Here is an 18,739-nt window from a genome sequence, read left to right as displayed (position 1 = left end):
TTGGAACCAGGTGAATGCAGCATGGCTGGCTATATCACACTACACAAATTCGCACCTTATATGCATCGGTGCCATGACTCACGGAACAAGTTTTTAGGGCATAGGTCAGACGCTATGCCTATTAGGCAACAGGACACATGCTGATCAGAGGTGACTGAAATGCTAATGATTTCTGCAGAGCATACCACTGTACACGTCCTGTGAATATGAACGTTCTACCTCTAGTCATATCCGCCTCTGGTAGCTAAGTGGTCAGCGCCACGGAATGTCATGCCTAATGGCCTGTGTTCGATTCCCGGCTGGGTCGGAGATTTTCTCCGCTTAGGGACTGGGTGTTGAGTTGTCCTCATCATCATTATTTCACCCCCATCGACATGCAAGTCGCCGAAGTGGCCTCAACTTGAAAGACTTCTAACACGCGAACGATCTACGCGACGGGAGGCCCTAGCCACACGGCATTTCCATGTGTAGTCATTCACGGTGTTCTATTTTTTCTGGACATAAGTGTATTATTATCACAGGTGAGGTTGTAATTCTAACTCTATTTTGATATTAAGAACTGTTTGTTTACATTTTAAATGTTGTTGGCTGAGGATAGAGCTGCGCTAAAGCAGCGCCCACTGTTGGTTATTATTATTTCTTACTGCACTTGGCTTGGCTGACAACGGAATGGAGGTGAAGAAGTCGAGATCGCCACAGGCGACTGGAGAACCTGTATGCAGAGGTGTGGAAGAAGTTAATGGAATGTGTGAGACTACAGCTGAGATTTAAGCATACCTCCGTGATGCTACCGAGATCTCAATCCGGTGGCCTATACAGCGAATAGCCCGCTCCCCATAAAATCATATGGAGTGTTAAGACAAAGTCACAACGGATGCTACTCAACATCTGAATTCGAACAGCGATGGGCCGATTAAACATGAAACATGGGTCACATAGCTCATATACAGGGTGTTACAAAAAGGTACGGCTAAACTTTCAGGAAACATTCCTCATACACAAATAGAGAAAAGATGTTATGTGGACATGTGTCCGGAAACGCTTAATTTCCATGTTAGAGCTCATTTTAGTTTCGTCAGTATGTACTGTACTTCCTCGATTCAGCGCCAGTTGGCCCAATTGAAGGAAGGTAATGTTGATTTCGGTGCTTGTGTTGACATGCGACTCATTGCTCTACAGTACTAGGATAAAGCACATCAGTACGTAGCATCAACAGTTTAGTGTTCATCACGAACGTGGTTTTGCAGTCAGTGCAATGTTTACAAATGCGGAGTTGGCAGATGCTCATTTGATGTATGGATTAGCACGGGGCAATAGCCGTGGCGCGGTACGTTTGTATCGAGACAGATTTCCAGAACGAAGGTGTCCCGACAGGAAGACGTTCGAAGCAATTGATCGGCGTCTTAGGGAGCACGGAACATTCCAGCCTACGACTCGCGACTGGGGAAGACCTAGAACGACGAGGACACCTGCAATGGACGAGGCAATTCTTCGTGCAGTTGACGATAACCCTAATGTCAGCGTCAGAGAAGTTGCTGCTTTACAAGGTAACGTTGACCACGTCACTGTATGGAGAGTGCTAAGGGAGAACCAGTTGTTTCCGTACCATGTACAGCGTGTGCAGGCACTATCAGAAGCTGATTGGCCTCCACGGGTACACTTCTGCGAATGGTTCATCCAACAATCTGTCAATCCTCATTTCAGTGCAAATGTTCTCCTTACGGCTGAGGCTTCATTCCAACGTGATCAAATTGTAAATTTTCACAATCAACATGTGTGGGCTGACGAGAATTCGCACGCAATTGTGCAATCACGTCATCAACACAGATTTTCTGTGAACGTTTGGGCAGGCATTGTCGGTGATGTCTTGATTGGGCCCCATGTTCTTCCACCTACGCTCAATGGAGCACGTTATCATGATTTCATACGGGATACTCTACCTGTGCTGCTAGAACATGTGCCTTTACAAGTACGACACAACATGTGGTTCATGCACGATGGAGCTCCTGCACATTTCAGTCGAAGTGTTCGTACGCTTCTCAACAACAGATTCGGTGACCGATGGGTTGGTAGAGGCGGACCAATTCCATGGCCTCCACGCTCTCCTGACCTCAACCCTCTTGACTTTCATTTATGGGGGCATTTGAAAGCTCTTGTCTACGCAACCCCGGTACCAAATGTAGAGACTCTTCGTGCTCGTATTGTGGACGGCTGTGATACAATACGCCATTCTCCAGGGCTGCGTCAGCGCATCAGGGATTCCATGCGACGGCGGGTGGATGCATGTATCCTCGCTAAAGGAGGACATTTTGAACATTTCCTGTAACAAAGTGTTTGAAGTCACGCTGGTACGTTGTGTTGCTGTGTTTCCATTCCATGATTAATGTGATTTGAAGGGAAGTAATAAAATTAGCTCTAACATGGAAAAATAAACGTTTCCGGACACATGTCCACATAACATATTTTCTTTCTTTGTATGTGAGGAATGTTTCCTGAAAGTTTGGCCGTACCTTTTTGTAACACCCTGTAGGTATAATGAGAAAGGGTTTCGTCTAGATATTAAATGAAACTAAAGGTCACAATAAAGTCCCCTTTATAGGCTAAAACGCATTGACTTGACTTCTAACACTGAATACATTATAGAAGTAGATATAAGTGCACAGTGGTTCACATGGATTGTTAAACATACCCGATAATACCTTGGCACAGGTGGGTAGACCTGGAAGGAACATAGAAATTGATGTGGGGAAGGATAACCAAAGGCTGCGTTTTGTTGGCAGGACATTTAGAAAATGTAACAGATCTACACTCCTGGAAATGGAAAAAAGAACACATTGACACCGGTGTGTCAGACCCACCATACTTGCTCCGGACACTGCGAGAGGGCTGTACAAGCAATGATCACACGCACGGCACAGCGGACACACCAGGAACCGCGGTGTTGGCCGTCGAATGGCGCTAGCTGCGCAGCATTTGTGCACCGCCGCCGTCAGTGTCAGCCAGTTTGCCGTGGCATACGGAGCTCCATCGCAGTCTTTAACACTGGTAGCATGCCGCGACAGCGTGGACGTGAACCGTATGTGCAGTTGACGGACTTTGAGCGAGGGCGTATAGTGGGCATGCGGGAGGCCGGGTGGACGTACCGCCGAATTGCTCAACACGTGGGGCGTGAGGTCTCCACAGTACATCGATGTTGTCGCCAGTGGTCGGCGGAAGGTGCACGTGCCCGTCGACCTGGGACCGGACCGCAGCGACGCATGGATGCACGCCAAGACCGTAGGATCCTACGCAGTGCCGTAGGGGACCGCACCGCAACTTCCCAGCAAATTAGGGACACTCTTGCTCCTGGGGTATCGGCGAGGACCATTCGCAACCGTCTCCATGAAGCTGGGCTACGGTCCCACACACCGTTAGGCCGTCTTCCGCTCACGCCCCAGCATCGTGCAGCCCGCCTCCAGTGGTGTCGCGACAGGCGTGAATGGAGGGACGAATGGAGACGTGTCGTCTTCAGCGATGAGAGTCGCTTCTGCCTTGGTGCCAATGATGGTCGTATGCGTGTTTGGCGCCGTGCAGGTGAGCGCCACAATCAGGACTGCATACGACCGAGGCACACAGGGCCAACACCCGGCATCATGGTGTGGGGAGCGATCTCCTACACTGGCCGTACACCACTGGTGATCGTCGAGGGGACACTGAATAGTGCACGGTACATCCAAACCGTCATCGAACCCATCGTTCTACCATTCCTAGACCGGCAAGGGAACTTGCTGTTCCAACAGGACAATGCACGTCCGCATGTATCCCGTGCCACCCAACGTGCTCTAGAAGGTGTAAGTCAACCACCCTGTCCAGCAAGATCTCCGGATCTGTCCCCCATTGAGCATGTTTGGGACTGGATGAAGCGTCGTCTCACGCGGTCTGCACGTCCAGCACGAACGCTGGTCCAACTGAGGCGCCAGGTGGAAATAGCATGGCAAGCCGTTCCACAGGACTACATCCAGCATCTCTACGATCGTCTCCATGGGAGAATAGCAGCCTGCATTGCTGCGAAAGGTGGATATACACTGTACTAGTGCCGACATTGTGCATGCTCTGTTGCCTGTGTCTATGTGCCTGTGGTTCTGTCAGTGTGATCATGTGATGTATCTGACCCCAGGAATGTGTCAATAAAGTTTCCCCTTCCTGGGGCAATGAATTCACGGTGTTCTTATTTCAATTTCCAGGAGTGTATTAAGGATACTGCCTACACTACGCTTGTCCGTCCTCTTTTAGAATACTGCTGCGCGGTGTGGGATCCTTACCAGATAGAACTGACGGCGTACATCGAGTAAGTTCAAAGAAGGGCAGCACGTTTTATATTATTGCGAAATATGGGAGAGAGTGTCACTGAAATGATACAGGATTTGGGATGGACAGCATTAAAACAAAGGCGTTTTTCGTTGCGGCGGAATCTTCTCACGAAATTCCAATCACCAACTTTCTCTTCCGAATGCGAATATATTTTGCTGACGCCGATCTACGCAGAGAGAAACTATCACCATGGTAAAATAAGGGAAATCAGAGCTCGTATGGAAAGATACAGATACTAGTTCTCTCCGCGCAGCTATACGAGATTGTAATAATAGAGAATTGTGAAGGTGGTTCGATGAACCCTCTGGCAGACACTTAAATGTCATTTGCAGAGTATCCATGTAGCTGTAGATGCAGACGTACAGTTAGCTGTGTTCATGTAAACCGTCAACGACTGCGAAATTGGTTAGCGGATAAAAGGAAAGTCTGACAAAAGTGCATATGAGCACGAGTTCCCTTTTCTAAGAGCGTGTTGAGTTCACTAGCTAAGTGCGTGAATTACTTCACTAAAGGAAACTCTAACTGGAAATAAATTACTTCACGTCCATCTCGTAACGTCATGCACAAACGTTGCACACGCTTACCATCTTTCTAAAACACAAATGCAGAGAATGGCTGCAGAGGTAGCTGAAAGATATTAGTTCGGCACCAGCATCTGTGATTGGTTCTGAGACGGTATCAAACGACCAGCAGCTAAAGCATTGTCTGCAGACTCTGGAGCTCTAAGGTGAAGTGTCCTCCCCCTGGCGCTCTAGCACTGAGTGTTAATATGCCTTCCGCCTCAAAATCTTGCTGTTTCTGCCACCACACGATTCTCTTTAACCAATCTCTGCTGCCTGCCAACTTGTGTGCAACGAAAAAAAAATCATAAAAGTACTAACAATCCCTGTCCTCTTACAGAATCTACAGTGATTAAACAATAACGCACTTTTCTCTTTTGCAGTGGGGCAGAAAGCAGAAATTCTGTCCTACACTTTTCGGACAAAGTCAGTGGCTGCACTTACAAGATACTCGTGAGTCTCCATGGCCACTACAAAAATAATTTTGCTATGCGAATCCTGAGCTCTACTACAAAAATTGTGACACAGCAACATAGTGTCTAACAAAAGAAATTTTCGCAGTATTAATGATTTGATTTTGAGTAATGGAGTAATTTTTATGTAATATATTTTATCATTATTTGTTAATGTTTTCTTATGAATGAATATGAATATGTAATTTAAATGCAATATCTCACAAGGAGTTATGCAATAACATGTAGTAAGCATGCTGGTCTAGTTATGGCGATTTGCTATTGTGAAACAACAAAGGGTATATGTGAAGTGTGTGTTGTGTATTGAACCGAGGACCTAGAAACGACGGAGAGGCTTCGTTGTGCCGAAGCCCTCAGTGGTTCAGAACCCCACAACAGGCCACAGCAGTCCACCCACAACACCGAAGCAATAGTTATTGTGCGGTTCGGTCCCCAGTGGACAACCCCTCCCCCCTCACTCCCCTAGGAACGACTCATACCAGACAGTGTAACCCCAAATGTTTACAGCCGGCCGGTTGTCAATTTAGAAAATGTACTTTAAAATAGCCGGCCGGAGTGGCCGAGTGGTTCTAGGCGCTACAGTCTGGAACCGCGCGACCGCTACGTCGCATGCGGGTCACAGATGCTGCGCCGCCTGTGGCGAAGGCGTACGGACATTCGATGTGCTTATCGTTATTTGATCGGCGGCGGTGACACGGTGACGACTTCTCTGCAATTTAATTCCTAAAGTTCACAAGATGGGTAAGGATGAGCGTCTAGAGGACTTGTCTATGAGACCTATAACGAGCACTATTGGTTCACCAACATATTTTTCTGCCAAATATTTAGCTTCCTTAGTAAAACCATTGGTAGGAAAATGTAGTCACCACATTCGTAATTCTATGGATTTTATTCAGAGACTTAGCAATGTCAGGCTAAATAGTATGGATGTTCTAGTTAGTTTTGACGTAGTATCATTATACACCAAGGTACCTCAAAGGACTCTTTAGCTCTTATCAGCCAACATTTTGATAAGAACATTACGGCCTTATTTGAACATGTGCTTTTATCATCTTATTTTCAGTTTGATGGTGAATTTTATGAGCAAATTGACGGTATTGCCATGGGAAGCCCCCTCTCCCCTCTGGTAGCTAATTTATTCATGGAAGACTTCGAGGACAAGGCACTGGACTCAGCATGTTTTATACCTACGGTCTTCTGGAGGTACGTGGACGACACATTCGTGGTATGGCCCCATGGTATGGATGAATTACATCGATTTCTTGAGCATTTGAATTCCATCCATGTGTAACGCCGGAAATGCATATCCTCCTATTTCCATCTATTGTACTATTATTTTTTTTCCTTGTTTTGTTACCTCAAGATATGACATTTCTGTCTCTTTATATATTGTAATTGTTTTACTATTTGTATATATATATATATATATATATATATATATATATATATATATATGCACTTATGTCGATGTATAATTGGTTTGTTTCGTAAAGATTATTTGTATTTGTACGCTGGGTCTGGCCTAGGGAAAACTATACTATCGAACGAATACATCGATAGGTCGTGTGGAGAACGAAAGTGTTTAGGATCTTTGGTAGCGTTAATTCTGCCGCGTGGAGCGCGGGCAGAGCGTGGGAGAGTCTGGCTGGAGTAGTGCAGTGGAGCAGGTGTGTTGTGTGACGCTCCCGCGAGTTGCCGCGCTTTCGGGGTTTGGCAGCATGTAATTGCGCTCGACTTGCGATGATAGTTTCTGACATGGTGTCGCGGACGGGAAGCATTAGCTGGCGCACATCAAGAGCCCGTTTCGTCTGGTGACCGTGTTGAGAAGAAGGCGCGCCAACATCCAGCTTCTGCAACAGCGACGGCCGACAATGAGTGACTGTCGCCACCTCCTCGATCGACGGCTTCAAACCTTCAATCAACCAACAAGGAAGACTAAAAGCACGTAAAGTTTCAGAACTGTATGGCAGACCTCAGCTTTTCAAATTGTTCCATTTGCCTCACAAAATTACAGCAACTTAGCATGAACCTTTGTTGCTCATTGTCCCAATTGCATTGCCAAGCAGGGTCCCTTCCTTTTCCGAAATGAACCCGAGTGTCGTTGAAATTCAAACGCCAGCATTAAAATAATATAATTAGATTTCACTGCTTTAATTTCAAAGTCCAGTTAAAGTATTCATAGCTGGCTACAATATTTAGGTTACACGAGCACAAATTAAGAGTGCGAGTTTTGTTAGCATATTTTAGCTTACCTGTGACTGCAGCTCAGCTTGGTACGTACTAAATTTTACTATTGTTAATTGTTCAGAATCATTTAATTCAAGTTCAAAGTTAAATCTCTTGTTTCTAAATTGCGTAGAGTCAAGTTGCTTTTGAAATGATTGTTGAGGCAGTCCAAGACTAACCGTATTTTACTGGATTTCGATGTGCTTCAGAAAGAAAGCTCACTATTAACTTCAGTCACTAAATTAACTTTCGATTTTCCGGTTTTATTAATGCCTTTGCTAAATTAAGTCAAAGTGTAGCGAAATTTATTACTTCTGACAAACTTTAAGTTTTCACACTACACGTGTCAACCTTCAGTTGCCACGCTTCTAGTGCTAATTATATGTGTAATAACCTTTCTTTTTCAGTTACTATAGTAATTGTCCTTAGGACTGGCGACCGTGATTTCCCCCAAATCTCAAATATCTAATTACCACTAGTTAATTGTTAACGTAACGGCCGCACATTTACTTTCTTTATTAACTTTACACCTTTTCAAAATTAATTTCCACCAGTTTCATTTGCATTTTTCCTTTCATTTAGATGTAACCCTTTCCTCCCTCTTTACCGACAGATTAACTTCGGTGACGATTGCTTTTCCCAAATTTCCATTAGGTACACGCGGTTTAATTTTTCACTGTCATTAAGGTCGATAAGTGAGGGGGAGGTTACACATGCTAGCATTAAATTTACTATGGAAATAGAAAAAGACGGCTGCGACCCCTTTCTGGATGTTGTCGTTCGCCGTAAAAGTGATGGCACATTAGGACATGCCGTACATCGGAAACCAACGCACACAAATCTATACCTTCATGCCAGTAGCTGCCATCACCCTTCTCAGAGCATGGGTGTCCTTAAGACCTTAGTGCATCGGTCGCACTGTATATCCGATGAAGACAATTTACAAGGAGAGCTAACATACCTCAAGAGTATTTTTAAATCGAATGGATATTCTCCGCAACAAATTCGTAGAGCATTCGATGCAAAACCTAAAAAGAAGGTATGCGATGGGGAAGAAGATAGTAATTTCTTCAGATCTAGGGCGTTTCTGCCTTATGTGGGTGCTCTTTTTTCAAAGATAGGCCGTATTCTTGAGAAACACTGTGTTAAGGTGATCTTCCGGCCCCCCATGGAGATTGCGGCTTTACTCGGCTCTGTGAAGGACGATTTACTGCTTCGTAAGGCGGGTGTGTACCAGATTCCTTGCGGAAATTGTGAGCAGTCATACATAGGTCAAACAACACGCACCGTTCATGAGAGGTGTGTGGAGCACCGAAGATACACACGCTTATTACAACCAGACACGTCAGCTGTGGCCGAACATTGTATTGATACGGGTCACTCCATGAATTACAGTGATGTGAAGATTTTAACATCCACCTCTTCTTTTTGGGAATCTGTATTCAAAGAAGCCATAGAAATTCGATTAGCCAACAATTTAATAAACAGAAACAATGGTTTTAATTTGGACAAAGCATGGAATCCGGCTCTTGGAGTAATTAAATTGCAGAGAAGTCGTCACCGTGTCACCGCCGCCGATCAAATATCGATAGGCACATCGAATGTCCGTACGCCTTCGCCGCAGGCGGCACAGCATCTGTGACCCGCATGCGCAGTACCGCCGCGGTGGAGCATATAAGGCCGCGCTTGGCACCTTGTCGTCAGTCTTGGAACTAGCTCTGAAGATGGCCGGACGATACGCGGCCGAAATATCAGTAGAAGAAATTTTATTTGCGCGGCTGCATGCCCGAAATTTAATGGATTATTCATTACGCCGCGAGAAGTTGAAAATGCACATCATTGCCGCCCTTTTATTGTTCATGAAAACCACACTTTGCATGTTGTACCACCATATAGCCGGACCTTCAGAGGTGATGGTCCAGATTGCTGTACACACCCGTACCTCTAATACCCAGTAGCACGTCTTGCATTGATGCATGCCTGTATTCGTCGTAGCATACTATCCACAAGTTCATCATGGCACTGTTGGTCCACATTGTTCACTTCTCAACCGCGATTCGGCGTATATCTCTCAGAGTGGTTGGTGCGTCACGTCGTCCGCCGGCAGCGGTGGCCGAGCGGTTCTAGGCGCTACAGTCTGGAACCGCGCGACCGCTACGGTCGCAGGTTCGAATCCTGCCACGGGCATGGATGTGTGTGATGTCCTTAGTTAGGTTTGAGTAGTTCTAAGTTCTAGGGGCTGATAACCCTAGAAGTTTACGGTCCACAGTGCTCAGAGCCATTTGAACCATTTTGTCACGTCGTCCATAAATAGCCCTTTTCAATCTATCCCAGGCATGTTCGTTAGGGTTCACGCCCGGAAACATGCTGGCCACTCTCTTCGAGCGATTTCGTTATCCTGAAGGAAGTCATTCACAAGATATGCACGATGGGGGTGCGAATTATCCTCCATGAAGACGATGCCTCGCCAATATGCTGCCGATACGGTTGCACTATCGGTTCGAGGATGGCATTCACGTATCGTACAGCCGTTACGGCGCATTCCATGACCACCAGCGGCGTACGTCAGCCCCACATAATGCCACCCCAAAACAGCAGGGAACCTCCGCCTTGCTGCACTCCCCGGACCGGGTTGCCTCCAAAACACGTCTCCGGCGATTGTCTAGTTGAAGGCATATGCTCCTCTTATCGATGAAGAGAACGTGATGCCAAACCTGAGCGGTCCATTCGGCATGTTCTTGGGCCCATTTGTAGTGTGCTGCGTGGTGTCGTCGTTACAAAGATGGACCTCGCCATGGACGTCAGGAGTGAAGTTGCGCATCATGCAGCCTATTGTGCACAATTTGAGTCGTAACATGGCGTCCTGTTGCTGCACGAAAAGCGTTATTCAACATGGTGGCGTTGCTGTCAAGGTTCCTCCGAGCCATAATCCGTAGGTAGCGGTCATCCACTGCAGTAGTAGCCCTTGGGCGGCCTGAGCGAGGCATGTCATCAACAGTTCCTGTCTGTCTGTCTCCTTCATGTCCGAACAACATCGCTTTGGTTCGAGACGCCGGGACACTTCTCTTGTTGAGAGCCCTTCCTGGCACAAAGTAACAATGCGTACGCGATCGAACCGCGGTATTGACCGTCTAGACATGGTTGAACTACAGACAACACGAGCCGTGTACCTCCTTCCTGATGGAAAGACTGGAACTGTTCGGCTGTCGGATGCCGTGCGTCTAATAGACGCTGCTCATGCATGGTTGTTATCGCCTTTGGGCGGGTTTAATGACATCTCTGAACAGTCAAAGGGACTGTGTCTGTGATATAATATCTACAGTCAACGTCTATCTTCAGTTCTGGGAACTGGGGTGATGCAAAACTTTTTTTTATGTGTGTATGTGAAGTAGAGTACATTATCATTGGGACGCGCAAAGGGCAGCTGAGTCTGGCGCGAGCTCGTGCAGCAGAGTCTGACGCCGAGCGAGGTGGCGCAGTGGTTAGCACACTGGACTCGCATTCGGGAGGACGACGTTTCAATCCCGCGTCTGGCCATCCTGATTCAGGTTTTCCGTTATTTCCCTAAATCGCTTCAGGCAAAGGCTGGGATGATTCCTTTGAATGGACACGGCCGACTTCCTTCCCAAATACGATAAGACCGTTGACCTTGTAGTTTGGTCTCCTCCCCCCAAATCAACCAGCCAACGAACCAGAGTCTGACGGAAGCGCTCAGGTGTAACGGTTGCTAGCGGCGTGTAGTGGGGCACACTGTAAGGTACCAAACTAGAAGAACTGTTTATTACGGCCATGCACAATTACGGTATTAATTGGGTACAGTGCAAGGAACACCACGTGTAATTAATACGAAAGAGGAGCATTATGAGGCCAGAGTTGTTTATTGCTTAACGGCGCAAGGAAGAGCCTGCTGCCGTGCATTGGTGGCGGTTATTACCTTACACATCATCAAAGAAGAGGCCACTCACTGAAGTAAGACTAGACCAACTTTAATGTTTAGAAGTGTATCAAGGCTAGCCAGCGTAGTAGTTTCATTTTGTGAATAATTAGCAACTTAATACTAATGCTGTGTTACAAGTGCTTAAACCTGAACAATAAGTGTCCGATCCTGTCATTAATAATGAAAACCGAGTGTCACTGTTGATGACAAAAACAATGAAATTGCTGAGAATATTTAATTTTGATAATCTGCTTAGAAAAGTGAAAGTTATCAAAACTTAAAAAATAATTGAGACTGCTGCTTAAAGATAATGGACTTCGTTGCTGAGGAAAATCTTCACTTAAAAAAAAAACAAAAAAAAAAAAAAAAACAGTTTTAATATTCAGTGTTTATGACAAGGAATTTCAGGGTGGTTTTAAAGATTATTGTAGATCAGAATGTTTAATTCCATTTTGTAATCAATAATTTCTGCTCTCATTTCCAAAATACGTGTTACGGAAAAATTAATCAGTAGTTATTTAATGAAAGTTACGCACTAATAAGGCATATTTTGCTTAGCAGAAAATATTTATTTAAGAACAACTACAATAGCATAAATATTAACAGGAGGCATTATGATAGGCTGCACAAAGCTATTTATTACACAAACTGAGTGCCAAACAATTAGCAGTCAAGTGCATATGCTTAGAACAATTTGCTTTACTGATTTCACGGTTAGATTCATTTCATGTTGCTAACTGTGATCTTGAGTCCGACCTCAAGTCAGTGTTATTGTGCCCGTACCCACCCGACTTCCTTGCATTAATTAGTACATAAATACATTTCCAAATTGATCAACAACTATACAATACTGTTCGCACACACCGTGAGCTGGTGACCGATTTCTATAACCACTGCACTCTAAATCAAAAATATTTAACTTCATTATCTGAATTTTCATTAACTACTTGTTATTTCTTATAATTTGGTAAAATTCTTTCGATCGTTATTGGGTAGAAATAGTCGCGCAATAACGATTCTTATAACTGAGTCTACCTTTTTCTGGATTTAATTCGATCTTCGGAACCGATGTTTTTTCCCAAACAACAAGACATTAAGTGTGTCAACAATTATTTCAATTACCCGAACGTGGCGGTTTGTTATAAACTTGCACATTAATTACTGCCGACCACCTTTGAGACCAGAGATTCTTCTCGCTCTGAGTGTCTCATGTTTTCCCAGTTAGTTGCAGGTCTTCTTTTAGAGAGCGTTCTTTTCGCTGCTTCTCACAATGGGAGTTTACAACTTGCCAAGTTTGGCTTTTTGTCCCGTGATGCCGCCATCACCAGGATGCCAATGTCCGTCCCAAGCAGCCCCGTCACCCAATGCACACCAGCCAGGGAGTCTGCCTGTTAGCGATAAACAGTTTGCTATTCTACGCTTGCGTCCCTCATGTCCTCACATTCAGCCAGCGAACTCAGCTTATAGAAAAATTACTCAGAGCTTTCACCATCGTATAGAAGTTACCGTCAGGAGTACCTTAGGGAAGTGTGATAGGACCACTATTATTCTCTATATACATAAATGATTTGGTGGAGAGGGTGGGTACCAGTCTGCGGTTGCTCGCTAATGATGCTGTGATGTATGGTAAGGCGTCGAAATTCAGTGACTGTACGAGGATACAAGATGGCTTAGATAGAATTTCCTGTTGGTACGATGAGTGGAAGGTAGCTCTAAATTTACGTTAGTGAGATGAGTTGGAAAAACAAATCCATGATGTTCGGATAGTAGTTTCCTGTTTGAAACAGTCACGTCGTTTAAGTATCTGGGTGTAACGTTGCAAAGCGTTATAAAATGGAACAAGCATGTGAAGACTGTGGTAGGGAAGGCGAATGGTCGAGGAGAGAATTCTGGTAAAGTGTGGTTCACCTGTGTGTTGGCATAAGCCGTCGCCAGCACACTAGGCGACAAAGATGTAGCGCGAAGATCGATAGTTAGAGTTCGATCAAGCGCGCCTATCACGAGAGAGGCCAGAGACAGACTCGCTAGCAACGCGCCGCCGACGCCCTTCGACCGTCAATATTTAGATCGCCGCCACTGACCGGAGGGCCCCAGTCACTGGCTCAGTCACTGGCTTGACTCACTACCCTAGGTAGACGTCTGACATTCATTCACGGAGTGACATAGTTCAGCACAGGCCACGCCAGTGCATAGCGACCACAATTGTGACTATTACCGATATTGTCTGTGAGGGGACTATTTCCGAAGAGCCTGTAGGGCAACACAAGGACTCCATTAAAGTTTAGTATCCAGGCCATGTAAATAAAGAACTGTATTAATCACATGTGCATTTGTGTTATAGAAAGAGGATACCGGACAACCATAACAACATCTCTTCCTTGCTTTCCTTGGTACATTGTTACTACAGTCTGTAAAGGAGACCGCATGTAGAACGCTAGAGCGACCTGTTCTAAAATACTGTTCCAGTGTTTGGGTTCCGTACAACGTCGGATTAAAGGAAGATATCTAAGCAATTCAGAGGCGGGCTGCTAGATTTGTTACTGGTTGGTTTGGACAACACACAAGTGTTATGGACGTGCTTCAGCAACTCAAATGGAAATCACTGGAGGGAAGGCGACATTCTTTTCAAGGATCACTACTGAGAAAATTTAGAGAAACTGTAACACTTGCTCCGACCACTTTAAACGGCAATTGATGCTAACGCTATACCTCTGTGAGGAATTTTTAAGCAATTGTGATCGTGAGATAACCTAATGGAAACAGGGACAATCAAACAGGAATTCGTTTTCGAAATACTCCAGCAGAGTATAAACAATAGTAAACGGTGGGTCAGGAACAGACGTTCTCCCAGCACAAAAGCAAGTTATATTACATATTAAAACCGATCGTCAGCCTAATTAGGCATTCTTGAGTAGAGCAAAACGATAAAGCAGAAGGCAGTGCTAAGGTTTAACCTTCCTTGACACACACACTAAACTCTTTCCTTACATCTGTTCACATTACAACACAGTAACATATCCTCGCAGATGAAGGTGCTACTAACTAGTAAGACAGATAAACAAGTGGCCAATGAGATAACAAACAGCAGCATATGCTCTCAACAATACGTACCTTAAATGAACTAGGTGCAACATTTTATAAAAGCAAATACCGGCACGCATGCAACTAGTAGCAATAAATCTGGTAAAAGCTTGAAATGATTCTGCATTTACATCAGGGGGTCTACTAATGATCATAATCTATAACTTCATTGCCTAATACAGGGTCTCTATGTCTGTGCATTAACCAACTTGCATTAGAATAGATAAAACAGTAAACAGTTCTTTCTTAAACTCGGTTTGAAGCAACTAAACAGAATGCAAATCTAACTACACTGGCTCTGAAGGAGCCTTTGCATTGCTTCATTGAATAACTAGGTTGGAACATGAGGACCCCTAAACTTTCACAGTTTGAAGAACCATGCTCATTAACAAAACTACACTAGTATGCATGATAAAAGGTAAGTATTCATATCTTTAATCATTAGTTAAGTAAAGCACAACAAACTATACCTTTTTAAATAACAAATGTGCTTTCATAAGCAGTCTTTTGACTTATTCAGAAATATAATTGGCTGTGCAAATGACAACACAACGTTAAATTCAAGTTCAGCCACTTTCTCATAATAAATTAGGACACTCGGAGTTAAATTCACTAGAATAGGAATCCTGTCCAGGTTTGTGATTTGGGATAATCACGGATATAAGACAGAATTTTTAGTAACACCTCGATTTTTATTAAAATTAAGCAAATTTCACAAATACCTGGTCCATTTACAGAGTGCCAAATACAAAACACTTTACTGGGAGGCTGGTGGCACTCATGGCGCAATTTCCAGTGGCTATTAACCTGACGGCTGTGCAGTCATGGCCATACTGTTGGCCACCCCCAATTACTGATATTCTGGGCGTCGAAACAATATTTATATAGGGTCAAAAAAACCATACCATTATAATGGTATCACCAAATTCAGCATCCGAGGCCCATAAATACTGCCCTTTAGCTCTTCTGGCCTAAGAACTCCAGGAGTATGCAAAACTCCAGGAGTATGAGCAACTATGATCCACTGCTGCTAGCGAGACGTTAACCACAGCACTGCTCACACCCCAGACTCCTTACCCGTCACAAAGGACGACTTGCCACTCGCGCACCAACCGCACCATTTCCACTCCGCCAGACTACTTCCGTAGCTGCGCGGCTTCCCCACATCTTTTACATTTAACCCTACGTTCCCTAATTATGGACCAAGTAATTTATACTACAATACATAACAATCATTTCAGCAGTTATTTAAATTCACAAGCATAATTTTAAACAACGTCGCTCAAAAATTCACATAAATGAAACATGTATACACAGTCAAAGAATGTTCATGATAGATACAACATTATACATAAGCAATGCTACAAAATGACATAGAAATATCGATACAGATACAAAATAGGTCAAAAATAGGCATTTGAAGCTGACTGCAGAACGATTCTACTGCCTCCATCATACAGCCCGCGTAATGACCACGAAGATAAGACAGGAAAAATTAGGCATATAGACACTTATTTCACCATCGTGCTGTCCGCGAGTGGAACAGCAAAGGAAAAGACCAGTAATGGTACAGAGTACCCTCCGCCACGCACCGTAAGGCGGATTGTGGAGTATCTTTGAATACGTAGATCAAATGAAACTAAGAAGTAGTTATTAATTCACGATCACTGGTGTTTGTTTCGGTTACACGCATACTTCCTTGCGTTGCTTGTAATTTCAAATGATTTGGTAGTCTAATTTGAATAATGGGTTATTAATTAGCTTACAGAAAATTTTTGGGAAAAACTATACCTTGGCAAACATTACGAAAGGTGCTTGGAAGTAACGGAATATTACGTGGAAAATTGAATTAGCTTCATAGCAAACTACACTATTGCCCATTAAAATTGCTACACCACGAAGATGGCGTGCTACAGACGCGAAATTTAACCGACAGGAAGAACATGCTGTGATATGCAAATGATTAGCTTTTCAGAGCATTCACACAAGGCTGGCGCCGGTGGCGACACCTACAACGTGCTGACATGAGGAAAGTTTCCAACCCATTTCTCATACACAAACAGCAGTTGACCGGCGTTGCCTGGTAAACCGTTGTTGTGATACCACGTGTAAGGAGGAGAAATCACGTTTCCGACTTTGATAAAGGTCGGATTACAGCCCATCGCGATTGCGCTTTACCGTATCGCGACATTGCTGCTCGCGTTGGTCGAGATCCAATGACTGTTAGCAGAATATGGAATCGGTAGGTTCAGGAGGGTAATTTGGAACGCCGTGCTCGATCTTAACGGCCTCGTATCATTAGCAGTCGATATGACAGGCATCTTATCCGCATGACTGTAACGGATCGTGCAGCCACGTCTCGATCCCTGAGTCAACAGATGGGGACGTTTGCAAGACAACAACCATCTGCACCAACAGTTCGACGACGTTTGCAGCAGCATGGACCATCACCTCGGAGACGACATTGGAAGCGTGTATTCGTCTTCGCCATACTGGCATATCATCCGGCATGATGGTATGGGGTGCCATTGGTTACACGTCTCGGTCACCTCTTGTTCGTATTGGCGGCACTTTGAACAGTGGACGTTACATTTCAGATGTGTTACAACCCGTTGCTCTACCCTTCATTCGATCCCTGCGAAACACTGCATTTCAGCAGGATAATGCACGACCGCATGTTGCAGGTCCTGTAGGGGCCTTTCTGGATACATAAAATGTGCGACTGCTGCTCTGGCCAGCACATTCTCCAGATCTCTCACCAACTGAAAACGTCTGGTCAATGGTGGCCGAGCAACTGGCTCGTCACAATACGCCAGTCACTACTTTTGATGAACTGTGGTATCGTGTTGAAGCTGCATGGGGAGCTGTACCTGTGCACGCCATCCAAGCTCCGTTTGACTCAATGTACAGGCGTATCAAGGCCGTTATTATGGCCGGAGGTGGTTGTTCTGGGTACTGATTTCTCAGGACCTATGCACCCAAATTGCGTGAAAATGTAATCACATGTCAGTTCTAGTATAACATATTTGTCCAATGAATACCCGTTTATCATCTGCATTTCTTCTTGGTGGAGCAATTTTAATGGCCAGTAGTGTACACGCTTCAGTCACATTAACGTGACCACCGCCTATGTTCGACGTCAACGTGCAATAACCATTCACAGACGGGAGGTGGCATCACTAGCAGCGGAGGGTGTACAAAACGTGTCCGAGGAATGCCGAAAACATTGCAGTTGTCGTAATGCGGTAACGGAGAGATTTATCTGACGTCCAAAAGGGCACGATCACCGGCTTTCCGATCAAGGGTGGAAGCAGTTGCTAAATGGTTCAGTTTGTGAAATGTTCGCGAAACGCCGCGGTTAACATACGCAGTGCATGTGAAAATAGCCAGCTCCGAGGCAACTGTGGTACACCACGGGCCATAGATGACAGTACTGAATTGCGGCTGCGGAGATGTGTACCGCCGAATAGACAAGTAACTGTTGAGCAACTGACGCCCAGATGAGCCTGCGGGGCTACCAACAGTGTCTCCTCCCCACCGTTCAGTGAACTTTGCTGCGTTTGGGCCTCCGCAGTAGGCACCAGGTTCGTGCAACCATGCTGACTGCTGTCCATCGGCGGCGAAGACTGGAATTTGCACGACAATACTGCAACTGGACGTCCACTGAATGGCGACTGGAGGCCTTTTCATATACATCACATTTTATGCTGAAAACGAACACCCTGCAGCAACGTGGGAAAGTCCAGGCCGGAGTAGGGACCATTATGGTCTGAGAAATAGTTTCGTGGTATTCTCTTGATGATCTCGTCATTCTAGAAGGTACAATGGACCAACACATGTATGCATCTATCCTTGGGAACTACACTCCTGGAAATTGAAATAAGAACACCGTGAATTCATTGTCCCAGGAAGGGGAAACTTTATTGACACATTCCTGGGGTCAGATACATCACATGATCACACTGACAGAACCACAGCCACATAGACACAGGCAACAGAGCATGCACAATGTCGGCACTAGTACAGTGTATATCCACCTTTCGCAGCAATGCAGGCTGCTATTCTCCCATGGAGACGATCGTAGAGATGCTGGATGTAGTCCTGTGGAACGG

Source organism: Schistocerca americana, chromosome 3 (assembly GCF_021461395.2).
Source record: "Schistocerca americana isolate TAMUIC-IGC-003095 chromosome 3, iqSchAmer2.1, whole genome shotgun sequence".
NCBI lineage: Eukaryota > Metazoa > Arthropoda > Insecta > Orthoptera > Acrididae > Schistocerca > Schistocerca americana.
This window is presented reverse-complemented; position numbering follows the sequence as displayed.